This window comes from Manis javanica, chromosome 2 (assembly GCF_040802235.1).
Source record: "Manis javanica isolate MJ-LG chromosome 2, MJ_LKY, whole genome shotgun sequence".
NCBI lineage: Eukaryota > Metazoa > Chordata > Mammalia > Pholidota > Manidae > Manis > Manis javanica.
In genome coordinates, this window is record NC_133157.1 from 22,303,871 (window position 1) to 22,319,597 (window position 15,727).

At 42.1% G+C, this 15,727-nt stretch overlaps 1 protein-coding gene across 9 annotated transcripts in view; it reads right to left on the reverse strand.

Annotated features, from left to right (window-relative positions):
* PALM2AKAP2 (PALM2 and AKAP2 fusion) overlaps nt 1-15,727 on the reverse strand; it is a 416,273-nt gene that overhangs the window by 245,144 nt on the left and 155,402 nt on the right. The gene's annotated exons all lie outside the window — the stretch shown is intronic.

A 15,727-nucleotide genomic window follows, 5' to 3' on the forward strand; every position in this document is an offset into this window, starting at 1 on the left:
ACACTTATTGTCACATGTTTATTTATAGGTAATAGCTAGAAACTGGTTTTAAAGGGATGTATTTCCCTTGTGTTCAGGGAATCCCTTTCCACTGGAATGCAGCCTTAACTCTGCTCCCCCACACTTCTCAAACATAGACAATAAACACCACATAAATGTAGTTAATTTAAGAATAGGAAGACCTGCCCTTATGACAGCTTACTTGTTCAGTGTTTTGTTTCCAAAGTGCAACAGTGGCAGTTGGGGGGCAGTTGTCGAGATATTTGCTGTACTGGATTAATTTCCTTTACTTACACATTCAGGAAGTAAGTTGTTAGACATGACAAAATGGCATTTAAAATGTAACAGGCAAATCCTGGAGAGGACAACAGTATAGAAGGCTGGCTGGTGCGCTTGGTGTTAATAGAAGATTTTATTTTATGTAGTTGCCGTGCTTCCGGGGGTGTGCTTATGCCAATGCTATTCAAATGAACATAGTAATATTTGTGTTTTTGCCAAGTTCATCTATGCAACGAACAGACTTTTAAGAAATACTCTCAAGCCACAGAGACATGATATCCAAGGCAGAGACAGAACCTTCCTGCCAAAGTGACGCCTGGGAATATTTTAGGAACTTACCATTTACCAAAGAACTCTGAGCAATAATATATAACTGCTGCCATTTAATCCCAGCATATGTCCAAGAACATAAAATGTATGACGTATGAGGCCCAGTGAGGAGAGGCCACCTGTTCACCTACCCAGTGTCTCAGAGGTACCACATAATAAAGCAAGGACTCCAGAACTAGCCACTACACCTCTATATTTTAGGATTTCTCAAGAGTAGGTTTACTGGACTTTATCATTCATTCCCATTGACTATCAAGACATGTAACTGTCCTGCACTTAAATCTAGAGCCAAGATATAGTATGTCATGGGTACAAGTTGCTGATGATTCAATTCTTCCATAAATGCTAATTGAGTCCTATGTGCATTTGCTATAGACTGAATGTTTGTATCCTCCCCACCCCCATCTACCCAAATTCACATGTTGAAACCCAGTCCTCCAGGTGATGTGTATTAGGAGGTGGGGCTTTTAGGAGGTAATTAGGTTATAAGGGTGCAGAGCCCATGAATGGGATTAGCGCCCTTACATCAGAGAGCCCAGAGAGCTCTTTCACCACCTCCGCCATGTGCGAACATGACTAGAAAGCAGCTTTCTGTGGACCAGGAAGCAGGCCCCTGCCAGACACCAAATCTGCCAGCACCTTGATCTTGGACTTCCTAGCCTCCACAGCTGTGAAATACATTTCTTTTATTTATAAGCCACTACTCTATGATCCATTGTTATAGAAGCCTGAATGGACTAAGACAGTGTTCTAACTACCCACCAGGTCATCTGCAAACCTTTCCTAGGCTTTCCTACTTCTGTGCCTTTGTTCAGTAGGAAGTCCTCACTCTTGAGTTGCTCACCATCGTACTGGTGAGCCATGCTTTGAACAGAAGGAATATTCCCAGGTGGTATCAGCAGTGACCCTGTACATGGTTGAGCAGTAGATTCACTGGTGGTCACTGGGAAAAGATCTGATCATGAAGGATGTAGTTTTTATGTTAGCTCAAGAATGGGTAGTAATTGGGTAGATAGAGATTATTGGGCAGCATATTGCAGGTAAAGGGAACTGTGTGACCAGGATAGAAATTGACTGTATAGTGTATTCCAGGGGAAATGAGGAAGAAAATCTAATGGGTACAGGGCTTGCTTTTGGGAATATAGATCAGTAATTTAAAAGATTGGTTAGGGCTAGACCATTGAGGGCTTTGAAAGTCAGGCCAGGAAGCTTGAATGTTATTTTATGGACAATGGTTCTAAGCAAGCAAGTGATATGGTACAATGGCATTTCAGGAACATTAATCTGGCACTGGTGTACAGGGTGGATTGCTGGGGGTCCAGACACTTTTCCTATAATGGACTAGACAGTAAACACTTTAGATTCCTTAGAACATACAGTCTCTGTTGCAACTATTCAATGCTACCATTGCAGTGAAAAATCAGCCTTGACGACATCTAAATGAATGAGCATGGTTGGGTTCTAATAATCAGCTCATGCTCACAGTTTGCTGACGTCTGGGTAAAAAGATCAGTAAGTGTCTTAGGAGGATGCTACATTTACCCTGGGATGTAATGGGCATGGATGAACAAGCAAGCCACCCTAGCTTAGAGCTGTTCCCATCAGAATGGAAAGAAAAGGATAAATATGAGAACCAGAACTGGTGGGGTTCAGGACTTACAGGATCTAGGGGGTGAAGCAAGGTCTTAGCTTTGAGGCACACAGACCAGAAAGGGCTGGAGCAGGAATGAGCAATAGCAGGAAAGCCCTGCTCTTCCATGTATTCATGTTTCTGGGAAAATGCCTTACTCAGTGAAAGCTCAAAACCAAACACTTGTTAATAATGTGCAGCAGGTGTCAGTATCGGTATGTTCACACCTGTGTTCCATCTGATGCAGGCTCTGGGCTTGGCCCCTCAGAGGGACTCTTTGTGAGTCCATGGCTGCTGTCAGATTCTTTAATTAGCAGAGTCCCTTCCACAGGCATGGGGTTAGGTCCTGAAGTCACCCCTAACCAGACAATAGGTAAGATGTCTAATCTCCCTCTGTACAGAATTAGATATGAGTCAAAGTATGGCCAGCTCAAATAGGGCACCGCTGGGTTCCTGCGCTTGCTTGGACTGCTTGGACTAGCCCAGCTAGCCTATGGCTTCCCAAGCTTTTCCTATTCTCAGTCAAGGCAAACCCATGAACTCTTGTGTCCTCTTCTCACTCCAAACATTAGCCTACATGATTTCCTTTACTCTCATTAACTATACAACCCGCATGCTATTAACTTGCAGGTTTATATGTTCAGCCTTGATTTCTCCTTTGGGCTCCAGATTCCTTTATCCAACTGCCAACTGTTTATATCCAGGCCCTCAAACTCCACCCTTGCAGCCTTCGTCTTGGCCATCTCCCCGCACTACCCTTAAATGTGTTCCTTCTGTAATCCTCATTCTGGCAAGTGACCCCACTCAAGCCAGAAATCTCAGTTATATCCTAGACACTTCATTTTCTTTAATAAGGACAAAATCCTGTTGATTCTGCTTGTCATTTTCCACATCTTCTGCTCTCTGCCCTAATTTTCATTACTCACTTAATACTCCCTCTTTATCTCCCCACCTGCACATGTAAACTATTCTACTTTATATTGCTAGCATTCTGTAGCGCTTCATTGCTTATGCCCATTTCCATCTGGATGATTGCAGAGGTTTCCTTGCTACTCTCCCTGCCTCTGAGTCTCCCTGCCTCTGGGCAAGTCATCCTCTGCATTGATGCCAGAATGATATTCTAAAATGGAAATCTATCTTCATCCTTTGCCTAAAATCCCAGAACATGTCCCATGGCCTACAGTGCAAACAGCAAGTTCCTTAGCATGGTCAGTGAGGCCGCTCTATCGCACAGCTTCATCTCAGGCCAGGAGGCTCCAACCTCAACAACGCTTGGCAGATCCCTAATCTGCCAGGCCAGTCTGTGCTTTCCTGGTTTTGCTCTTACCACTTCCTCTAACACTAACGTATTTCCCTCATTTGCTTCATCTGACAAAAGCTATTCATCTTCGACAACACAGCCTAAATACTAATGAAGCTAGAGTGAATATCTACCCAGTCTTCCTTCAGAGAACCCACCTACCCTCACCGTATATAGGGCTGGTGGGAATGCCAGTCATGGTTAGTCCCAGGGGCAGCTCATTCCCACCAACAGGACTTGCATGTGACACAGGTTAGGCCAATCATACTTTTTTTATCTCACTGCTACAGATTGGTTCAAGAGGATGGTTCAATGACCCAAGCAGGACCAATCAGAGGCATTTCTCAGGACAGGCACATGAATACTGGGAGAGAAAACTCCCTTTCTGCTAAGATTAACCTGGAATGATACACATCTGAGTGACAATTTTCCCAAGCGAAGTGGAAGAAATGCATCCGTGGTGAAGAAAGGTCAACATGCAGAAAGAAGGAGAGCAGAAAGATAGAGAAAGAAGGATTCTAATGACATTGTTTGAGCCCGAGACATAATTCTGCATGAAGCTAGAACCATTCCTGGGCTTCCTAGATTATATACACTAAAAAATCTCCCTATGCTTAAATATGTTTCTGTCACTTGCAACTCAGAGTACTGATGAACACAGAAGCCTTTTCTGCTCCCTCCAAATAGAACTTGTCACTCCTGCCCTCTGTGCTCCCTTCACAGGCTGTAGATCTGTCCACATTAGTACCTTGAGCACTTTAGCAGTTTATACACTTAACCATTTACACATCTTCTTCCTCTACTAAATTATGGGCTCCTTGGGGACAAGGATCTTGGTTGATGCATCTCCAAAGCCTAGAGTGTTGCATGATGAAGACATGTAATAAATGTTTGCTAAGCATCTCTGCATGAGATGTGTGCTCTCCTGTGATCATGTTTCTGTTTGTCCTCACTCAAATGCAATATGAATTTGCACTCCTGATTTCAATGGCAGTGAAATACATCACTGAAAACACATTAGCCATCCGTCAATCCATAAAACCAGAAGTGTCTTCTGTTGGAAACATTAGCCCATACAGAACAGACCATGATTGCTATGCATATTAGAAAAGAGTTGAGAAGGCTAATTCTGGGAAAGAATCATGAAAGCTCATTCTGGGGATAAAAGCTGGAGAAGTAGAAATTCCAGAGAAAGCATAATGAGCTGACAATAGCAGATCATTCAGGGGGTATGTACCTCAAGAGACATCTAGAATGAAGTGATCTCAACCCATTAGGAAGATTTCCAGATCCCTCCAGTATTGGGGAGGCCTAGCAAGCCACTTTCATTGTCTTTCTGCAAATTACTTATTTTCCTGGCAAGTATTTCTGAAGTATTGCAACTGTAAATTTCTGAGGTTATGAAACTGTAAATTCTCAGTATAGTAAGGAGCACCACATAAAGTGGAGCACCGTGTTCAAAGGTGGTTAATAAGTACGATGGGATGACAGGTAATAAAAGAAGCTATGAAGTCTACGTCCACCCTTATGCAGCTTCAGGCAGACTCCCTCTCCTCTCCCGCTGCCTGTGCTACAATCCAGGTGTTGGGAAAAGAGAGGTGGGGGCCAGGGGCAGGGTCCCAGCTGGTCTGAGAAACTGCAAGAGAGGGGAAGAGGCTGAGCAGTAAGAAGCAGACAGATGCCACTTCCTTTCCTCTGCTGAGGCCCATTCTGTGTTGGGTTGATACTTACAGCCACAAGGCCCAGCAAAGGGAAGGAACCAGAAGCCCTATTCAGAGCTACTGCCACTAAGATACCTCAGAATTCAGATGAGAGGGAAAAAAAATAAAACATGTGAAATTTAACTATTTCTTCTAGCTATTGCTAAAAAGAATGTTGCTTTGACACCTCCATTATGAACTAAAAGGAATTGCGTGTCCCGCCCCCTCACACAAGCTTTAAGTGACTTTGGGCCAACCGGATCCTAGGTTTTGCAGTGCTGAATCAGAAAAGGGTAAAGAACTGAAAAACTGCATGAACCAGACTAATCTAAACAGATTGCACTTGGAAATGGAATGGAGGGGATGGTAAATCAGGGGGAAATCAAGGATTGAGAAAAGGAAAGAAGGGATGAGGAAAAAAGAACTGAAAGGGCTTGGGGACAGTTTTGAAGTTTGAGAGTTTAAAAATAAAAGAGCTGAGAAATTCAGACCAAAAGATCAGGAAGACAGAATCTTGAGATATCTTACTGTGGCTTGTAAAATGAATCCCCTATGATGCTTTCCAAAGATTCCAGTAAGGATCTGGACTTTTGCCTTCCCACCTGAGTTTCTTTGATCATGACCTCATGCTGAAACTGGATCACCAGGGTGCCAGGTTTTATACTGGTTACAGTAAGAAGTAAGGTGCCATTTTGAAAATTAAGTTACAGAAAATCAACTTGCAAAGAGACACCTGATGAGGTATTTCTATTAAGGAATCAGAATGTCATCTCAGTCATGGTCGGACTGTAATTACCTGTTTAATGCTGCTGCAGAACTAATGCTACTTACATATCTGAGCAAAGAACAGGAAGGAGGTCTGTCTGAAACTGAGAACGTGAGTGATCAGGTGTGAAACAATCAAGGAATGCTCAGCCAGTTTTGCCCAATTGTCTAACTTGAATGTTGAGTCTGCTCAACAGACATATCCCTACTAGAGATCATTTATCTGATTCTTAATGCCATTAGATTTTTTTTATTGAAGTATCATTGATATACAATCTAATGATTGTTTCAGCTATGCAACACAGTGGTTCAGCATTCATCCATATTATCAAGTCCTCATCTCCTCCAGTGCGGTCACTGTTCATCACGTAGTAAGATGTTATAGTCATTAACTGGGTTCCCTGTGCTGTACTACTGTCCGCATGACCTGTATTATGACTGAGAATCACTGTGCTCCTTTAACCCCTTCGCCCTCCCCACACACCCTCCCCAACCCCTTCCCTCTGGTAACCACTAGTCCCTTCTCGGTGTCTACGAGTCTGCAGCTATTCTATTTTTTTTCCTTCTGTTTTGCTTTTTTTTATACTCCACAAATAAGTGAAACCATTTGGTTTTGTCTTTCTCCTCCTAGCTTATTTCACTGAGCATAATAACCTCTAGTTCCATCCATGTTGTTGCAAATAGTAGGATTTCTTTTATTTTTATAGCTGACTAATATCCCATTGTATATATGTACCACCTCTTCTTTATCCATTCATCTATTGATGGACATTTGGGTGCTTCCATATCTTGGCTATTGTAAATAGTGCTTCGATAAACATAGGGGTGTATATGCCTTTTCAAATCTAGGATCTTGTTTTTTCAGGTAAATTCCTAAGAGTGGAATTACTGGGTCAAATGGTATTTCTATTTTTAGTTTTTTGAGGAACCTCCATATTGCTTTCCACAATGGTTGCACCAATTTACATTCCCACCAACAGTGTAGGAGGGTTTCCTTTTCTCTGCATCCCTGCCAGCATTTATTTCTTGTCTTTTGGATGGTGGCCACCCTAACTGGTGTGAGGTGATATCTCATTGTGGTTTTAATTTGCATTTCTCTGATGATTAGCGATGTAAAACATCTTTTTAATGCCATTAGATATTGAAACTTTCTCCCCTAGGTCTCCCCAGTCATGAGTTATTATATTTAGGCTTCCCAAGTAGCCAGCTAAATGGAGAAAGAGTATTTGTTAAGCCCCCCACAATAATTCCACAGCAGATCGAATCAAATGGTACTTGGGCTCGTAGATGATTTTATTGAAAACTAAATTGGTATTTGATTTTCTAATCCCACAAAACTAAGAAGCAGAACCTGGAGTTAGTTAGCCTAAAAGGCTTGGTCAGAAGGACAAGTAATCTAGATTTCCTGTAATCACACTCTTCTGCCTAGCTATGCACTCACTGAACCTACAACATCACCATGTGACGTAGAGAATTCTACTGCTTTTCTTCATTCCTCGGTGCTTAGTTTTGACCAGTATTTCCACTTAGGTACCTTCTCTTTCATTCAAGTGATTACTTGGCCTTGAACTTGCTATCTATTGGTAAAAGAGGGAACTGCCTGATTTGTTTTTAACAGATAGTACATGGTCAAGAGAAAGCACTGATTACTTCAAACTTCACTACTGGTTTTTGAAAGGATAATTTAACACCTAAACTCTTAAGAAACATCATACAGAGTTTAGATGCAAAATTGTCATTAATTACACTGAACATTTTATATAGTTAGTCTTTATTACAAGTCTAATGCATACCACAGGAGAGTTTTAGTTTAATATCTTTTGTAGATACTTTATAGTCCATATGGATTATATCTTAAGTCTATTTTTAAGGTCTGCTCACCATGCTACTCTTTAAATAATTGCTTAACATAGAGCTATATTGTTTTCTTTAATGGTCTTAACATCAAATTCTTGGCAAGTTCATCCCTTTACTGTTTTCCTGGAGACCGTGAAGAGGAGCAGTCTGAGACAGCGCTAATGAAAAAGTACAATCTGCTTTATAATGTCATACAGTTAGCCCGCTGTGGTGAAAAAATTGAACACTTTCTGTACAGGTAGCATAGTAGAGAATTCACAAATGACAGAAGTAACATAACTAAGTTTACCCACAGAGGGCGATCTCCATACCGTCACTCTCCATGTATTCTGGTATTCCCACCAGGAAGCCACGGGAGCACTGAACTAGGAGTCAGGAGACCTAGCTTCAGGCAGAGGTTCTACCCCCAACCCCTGGGTGATTTAGATGAGTCCCTCATTGCTTCTGGGCCTTAGATTCCCCATGTGTCAAATGAAAACTGCCTAAGGTTCCAGCCACCTCCAAGATTCCTCAGTGCTGAAGAGAACAACCTCTTCACATTCCAGAATGTCACAGATGCTCTTCCTCCTTCAGAAGGTGATACTAGCAAACATTTACCAAGTGCTTACTGTGTGCCTGGCACTGTTCTGATTAATATATATTAATGCTTTTAATCTTCACGATGACCCACTGAGTTTGGTATCATCACTCCTATTTTGCAAAGGCAAAAACTGAGGCACAGAGAGATAAAGAGATAAGGGCACTTGGCTAGAAAATGCCAAAGAAAATTGGAGCCTAGTATGAAATGTGGAAATAGAAATGTCTTAAGGTGCTGTTTCAGAGCTGAGATGAGGTGCAACAAAAATGGAACCCAGCACATCTTCTGACAGAGCGCAGGGATTCAATAAATAAAGGTGTTTCCTTTGTGCCTGACATATAAAGTTTTTGGCTTAGGATTTTGCCTAGGCAACTGCAATTTACTTGTGGAGACAGAATTCAGTTCTATAGTGGCTGAACCAAGGAGTAATGATGACTGTGGTGGTAAAGATAGTAACAGCAACAATAATAATAGTAATTAAGTTTATTGACTACTTGGCACTATTCTAAGGATTCCCTTTCAGTTTTTCATTTCATCCTCAGAACAGTTTGAGGTAGGCACCTTTAAAAATCCCCCATTGTATGGATGAGAATAGTCAAAGCTGAGCATGGGTGAGTAAACACATTCAAGGTCCTAAGCTATGAAGTGGCCAAAAAAGGGGCTGAAGCCTAGGCAGTCTGACTCCAGAGGACTTTATAATGACCAGAGATGTGTGTCAGCTGCCAACTTCTGTTTAGCTCTGAGTGGACTCCACACAGGACACGAGACTACCTTGCCACCTTCACGCACATGTGCCAAAACCTTCCAGAACAAAGGAGATGCTCAAAATGTGAAACATTCTGATGTCAAATCCTTCCACCCTCCCACCATCTACCCACCAAACAGAAGGCCTCCTAAAAAAATCCATGAACATTTCCCAATTCCAAACAAAAACAGGTCAAGCCTGTCTTGGAACCTTCAGCAATGCCTGGTGAACCAATATATTCATTTACTTCAGTCTCTGCAGGAGACAGTTCCAGGGATTGAATGATCTAATAAGGAGAGCACATGCAAAATATGTCTCTCGCATTTGAACTTTTCATCTCAGCCTACTGCAAAGGAGATGGCAGGTGGGAACGCTCTCAACTCACCATGTAGGGCTCCTGAGTGGAGAAAACTCTAAATTCCAGCTTCTAAAAATGAGAATGTATTTCTCTCAAATTAGATGGCAGGGAGAGCAAAAGACAGAGGCATCCACTAAGTTAATAGTCCTATCTTAGGGAGATGTGCAAGGCCTGGAAATGTGCCTTGGCAGGAAGCAGGAGTGGACGCTGCATGGATCTCACAATAAGTAGTGTTTCCATTAGCTCTGTGCAGTCTCGGAGCAGCAGCCCACGAACAGTAGAGAGGCTGGGATGCAACTGAACATAGCTGTGATTACTGGAAATACAAAACAAAATAGTATGCACAGAAATAGCAGGAGAACACGATGTGCTGCATTCTGGAGCCAGCAAAGGACAGCATCCAAGAAAGCAGCATAATCCCAAACAGAGACATGCACACCTTTCCCCACTTTTGCCAATCATGTGTTTGTTTCTCTACATCCCAGTATTGGGTGACTATCAGTATCTATCTATAATGAACTATCTATGTACATATGTATCAGAAAAGTAGACAGAAGGGAATACAAATAACCCGGATAAATATAGCATTTATATAAATCAAACTAATAAATGTGCACGGTAAGAAAATTCAACTAAACAGAGAAGTAAAATGGACTGCTGAATCTCCCTTTACACCCCACCCCCATCAATTTCATTCCTTTAGGTTTTGTATGTATTTTACTAGGGAAAAAATATGAATATATGAACCTGTTGTCCACAGGGATCTTTTACAGTTTACACTCAAGTACTTATAACATTTGCTTCCTGCTTTTCTTACTTCCTTGTTACTTAGTGACGTACCTAAGGTGTTTTTCTGTGTCAATACATGGGGGCTCCCTCATTCTTCGGAACTGCTGCCTGGCAGTTCACAGATGTACCATTATTTACCAATCTGCTACTGATAGATTAGTTAGGTGATTACCAGTGTTTTATTTGCTGTTATAAACAGAGATGCAATGAATCTTCCTCCACATATATCTTAGATGTACTTTTGTGAGTATATCCACGGTGTAAATTTCTAGCAGTAGAACTGTTAAGTCAAAGGATTTGAGCATTTAAAACTTCAATACGGTGAAATTACCTTCCCCCAAAAAAACTTTTCTGTGTTTTAAATGATATATATCTGAGTAGAAAATAAGATTCAAGTAATTAGTAAGAGCTTGGGCACTTTTCCCCCTTGTTAGCCATATCCATAGTGGCTCAGGGGGGAGTTATTTTTTTTTTTTCAAAGAAACCTACAAATGATACATTTATTAACTCTAGGAAAAACAAAAGCTACCATAATGGCAGGAAATGCAGTCGTAGTATATTACTTGGCTCAGCAATGCACACTGACAGTTGATTTTAACCAACCAACACATAGGTTACAACTCTGTGGGGTGGAGCAGGGTGTATATGAATGAAATCCCATCTACAATATTGGACACATAAAGTGGATTAATTAAGAGATGACATTTAAAACATAGCATTTAGAATATGGGGATAAATGATTAAAGGAAGAACCAAGAGCTGACAGTTGCTGTTGGGTGGGGCTCAGTGGTGGGAGATGCGGGGTAGGGGATTAGTAGTGTGTTTGATTTTTTTTTTTTTTGAGAGGGCATCTCTCATATTTATTGATCAAATGGTTGTTAACAACAATAAAATTCTGTATAGGGGGACTCAATGCACAATCATTAATCAACCCCAAGCCTAATTCTCAAGTCTCCAATCTTCTGAAGCATAATGAACAAGTTCTTACATGGTGAACAAGTTCTTACATAGTGAATAAGTTCTTACATGGTGAACAGTGCAAGGGCAGTCATCCCAGGGGGGAGTTTTAAATAAAAGAAAATATCGACTTCATCGTTAATAACTTCAGGCTGCTCTTAAAACATACTGGGGTAACCTGCCCTTATCATAGACATATTCTGTGTTTTCAGATTAAAAAGAGACTTTTCAGGTTTAAAAAAAATGATTTGCTACCTTATGAACAGAAGTTTATTATAACTCCATCAGTTTTCTAAGAGGAATCAAAGTTGTGCCTCCCTTCCTTCCACTGTTAATGTTAGAATTGCTGCATAGGTGAGGTTTGTGCACTTGTCTATGATGAGAGAGGGTTTATTCTTTCGACCACTGTTGCTTTCCTCCACGGTTTAAAAGTACAAAACTTTCCATCCATAAAAATAATTTCCAGATAGACTCAGGCAATGAAAAAAAAAAGACTACCTGAGAAAATACAGTGACTATCTGATTTTAGAATGGAAAGGACTTTACCAACATAAGGCATGGAAAGAAACCGAAGTACAGAACTGTAATTATATACAAAACTTAAAATTGGTTTATATGGTGCCAACTAAACAACTCAGAGGCAAGTGCCAATCTGGAAAAAAAATATGTGCAACATTGATGTCAAAAGGCAATTAGCAAATAAAGGGTTCTTACAAGACAATATGATTATTAAAATAATAAAATAAAGGGAAAATGTTCAATATTATTAATAATCAAGGAAATGCAAATTAAGCTCTGAAGATGCCATTTCCCGTGTGTCAAATGTTCTTTCCCCCTTCCCACACACCCACAGTGTATTTTAAAATATCATGTGTTCTGTTTTGGGGAGAATGTGATGAAAAAGACCCTCTGTTTAATCTCTGTCAGAACTATAAATTAGAACTGTCTTTCTGGAAGGCATTTCAAAAGTGTTGAATGACTTTACCATAAAAAACTTATCCAGAGAAAATTATTGTTGATGTACTCAAAGATTTTTGTAAAGTATATTCAACACAGAGACATGCAACACCAAAAAAAAAAGAAAAATCAAACAAAATGATGAGATCAGATGGCATCCTATAAAATATCCAGCAACTCCCCTTTTTACCTGGAATTAAATAAAGGCAAGCCCATCCATGATCCATTGCCAGCCTTTCTCCTGCACCTCTTCTTGTCCCTCCCCTCTCTCCTCCTTACTTCCCACTCCAGCCACACCGGCCTTAAAACCAGAGATCTGCCATGGGAGAGGCACAGAGGGCAGGCAGGCAGGAGGGGATCCACACTAGGTCTGGCTCAGCATAAAGTGGTACTTTGCTTTTCTTTGCCATTATCCCCCATGTGTATCTCTCCCTCAGGACCCTCTAGAGTCATGGTTGCAGTCAGGAGAAAGTTCAAGATTTCTGGCTATTAATACCATGTAAGTGGTGTCCTGACCTCATTATTTGTAACACCTGGCTTCCAGTCTTACCCAGCTCTTAACATGCATGAGCCAGTTGGGACGAATGTCTCCACACCTTGACCTTAATTCTCTCCACAATGTGCAACATACTGGGGTAACCTGCCCTTATCATAGACATATTCTGTGTTTTCAGATTAAAAAGAGACTTTTCAGGTTGACCTAGATGACCATTAAGATTATCTAAAGACCATAAAATCACCAAGCCCAGGCCCCACCTCCAGAGTCCTTGATCTTATTGGTCTAGGCATTGGAAGCTGTAAATGCTCCCAGGTAGTTTTAATATCAGCCAAGGTGGAAACTTATTGCTGGACATGTGGCAATCATGCAGCCCAGGCTGACCAGCAGTTCCTACTACTTAAGCTGGTTGGAGCTTTTACTTAATCAGTATAATGTGAAATCAAATTTGGTTAAATTTTGTTAGAAGACTCAGCACAGGATCAGTCACTTGTCTTTTTCTGCAGTTAGGTCCTTGATTATTTTGCTTTTCAAAGTCTGGGTTTTGGCCACAGGTCAACGGAGTTTTTGACATAAGGGCTTGTCGAGCTTGTACTGAGTATATGGCCCTCAAGAGTCAAAGCTCTTCCTCTTTGTAATAGTTATCATCCTTGCTAGCTGATATCCAATTTCTCTTCCCCTCTTGTGAGGCTCTTAGGATAGGTTTAGATTACGGTTTTCTACCCGTGGATATGAGTTGATAAACCAAGTCAGAAGGGATGAGGTGGTCGCATGTAGAACTACAGAAAATATCTCAAAAGCAGGTCACACTGAATCTGGTTTTGATCTAAGGTTTGATCTAAGTTTCGTGCTTTAAAAATTTATTTAAATGCATCAATGCTACACTAAACTTAAAAATTCAGAAAGACCAAAGTTAAGAAGAACATCGTCCCTGAGAATGAGTTTCTTCTATGCAGTCTTCACCTATAACACCTGGTGAGGGCTGAGAAGCAGCAATAAATACAGCCTGAGCAGATCTCAGGCAGCTTTCCAAAGCCTCACGGGATTCCCTTCTCAGTCTCATATGGTAGCTGATGACAACCTGAGATAAGGAGAGGGAATCAGTTCCAGTGAGGGCCTGTGAGACCAGTGGGTCTCTCTGAAGTGGCTCAGCCTCTCTGGGTGTACTCTACACATAGTGAGCATTTTTCCTTTGTTCTAGTTCTTTCCATGTTCTTAGCATCTATTTCAGGCAAGTTCCTGACCAGGGTGAAGACTGAAGAATCCATATGCTGACATTCGATAATGATCACAATTTAATGGGATGTATAAAAATGGTGCAAGAATGGGAAATCACCCTAATTATTACATTTCTACTTCTCATCTGATTATATGACAAGTGAAAGCCAATCAGCTTGCCAAAGGAAAATGCTATTCAAGAAGTAAATTTCTATTAAATGATGCCAAATAGTAATTGCTTGACAGGGAGGGTATCTAACTGCATCTCTCCGGTTGGACACCTTATGCTTAGGCTCATTTTGACACATCTGCCTCCCTAAAGAGTTGCTAATTAATGCCAGCCCAGAGTCCTACAGCTCCAGGGCCTGTCTCTGATCTTTGGAAGAGTCCTCCCTTCAAACAGAGGGCTGAAAGTGCCATAGGTAATAGCTAGATATTGGGCATTGCATTTCTTAGGAAATAAAGGGCTTTGTGAAAACTCTGAGTGATCTCTTTCCCCTTCATAATCTCTCTCCGCCTCTCTCCTTTCCTCCCCACTTTGTCCTTCTCCTCTCTTTTGGAAGAAGTCCATGTTCTATCCTATTGTACTGGGGTTGGCAAACTTGCTCTATAAAGAACCATATAGTAAATCTTCTTGGCTTCACAGTCTCCATCACAACTACACAGCTCTGCCCTTTTAGTACAAAAGCAGCTGCAGGCAGCACATAAACCAGTGGGCATGGCTCTGCTCCATTTAGCCTGCTTGGCTGAGGTTTGCAAACCCCCAGCTCTGCTCCATGAAGAACCTACTGACCACCACCCATGAGCTCTGCCATTGCTACAAGCATCAGGAGGCTGCAGTCTGAGCCATACGCTGTGGGTGTGTGTTAGTGAGAGGGTGGGGGTGCTGGGTGAGCACATTACCTAAATCATAGGGAAAGGAGACATGAGAAAAACATAAGTCTCACAAGCCTTGAATTTGTGTATTCCTCATTCCCAGAGGAGAGGAGGGAGTGAGAGAGGAAAGAGGGAGAGGTTCTCACTGAGTGCCATATGCACCTGGAACGGTCAGGCGTTATTTTATTGAAGTCCCACAGTACTGAGAAGGCTGCATTGTCCACACTGGCAGAGGAAGACTCTCAGGCTCAGAGGGGTGGAGGGCCCAGGGCACTAAGGGAGGTGGGATGGCGCTGGTATTTGCACCCAGCTCTGTCTGGCTTTGAGCCTGTGCTGCATTTTTCCCCGAAGCCAGGGACTCAGTGATAAGGGTAGTCAGACCTGGTGCTGTCTCCCTTTGAACAGCTGCATCCTGCATCACAAAGCCAGGTGGGGGCTGGTCAAACATGGGACAAGAGGGGCTTTGGAACGGTCTGTGCAGCAGCCAAGATAGCAATCTGCCCCTTCCTGCCTCCAGAGGCAGTTCCCTACTAGGCAGGCCCTAATCTGGGTGCTGTGAGCTCTTTCCGGCCTGAGCTTGGGGACGAGCTCTCCCACCCTGGATGTCTCTTGTGCTGCTCTACCATGCCAGCCTCTGGGCAGGGCCTAGAGAGACTGGGGACAGGGGGATCTGCTGTGCCACCAGGGCTGCCACTTCCTCCTCCTGCCTGCTCCTCATTCTTCAGAAGGCAACTCAAAAGTCACCAGCCTGATCCGCCCACTCTAGGATGGAACTTCCTGAGTCCAGGGCCTTCTGATTGTCCTGTACTATATCCTCAGTGCCTAGAGTGGTGTCTGCTGCAGAGCAGGCAATAAACGAGTGAGTGAGTGAGTGAGTGAGTGAGTGAGTGAGT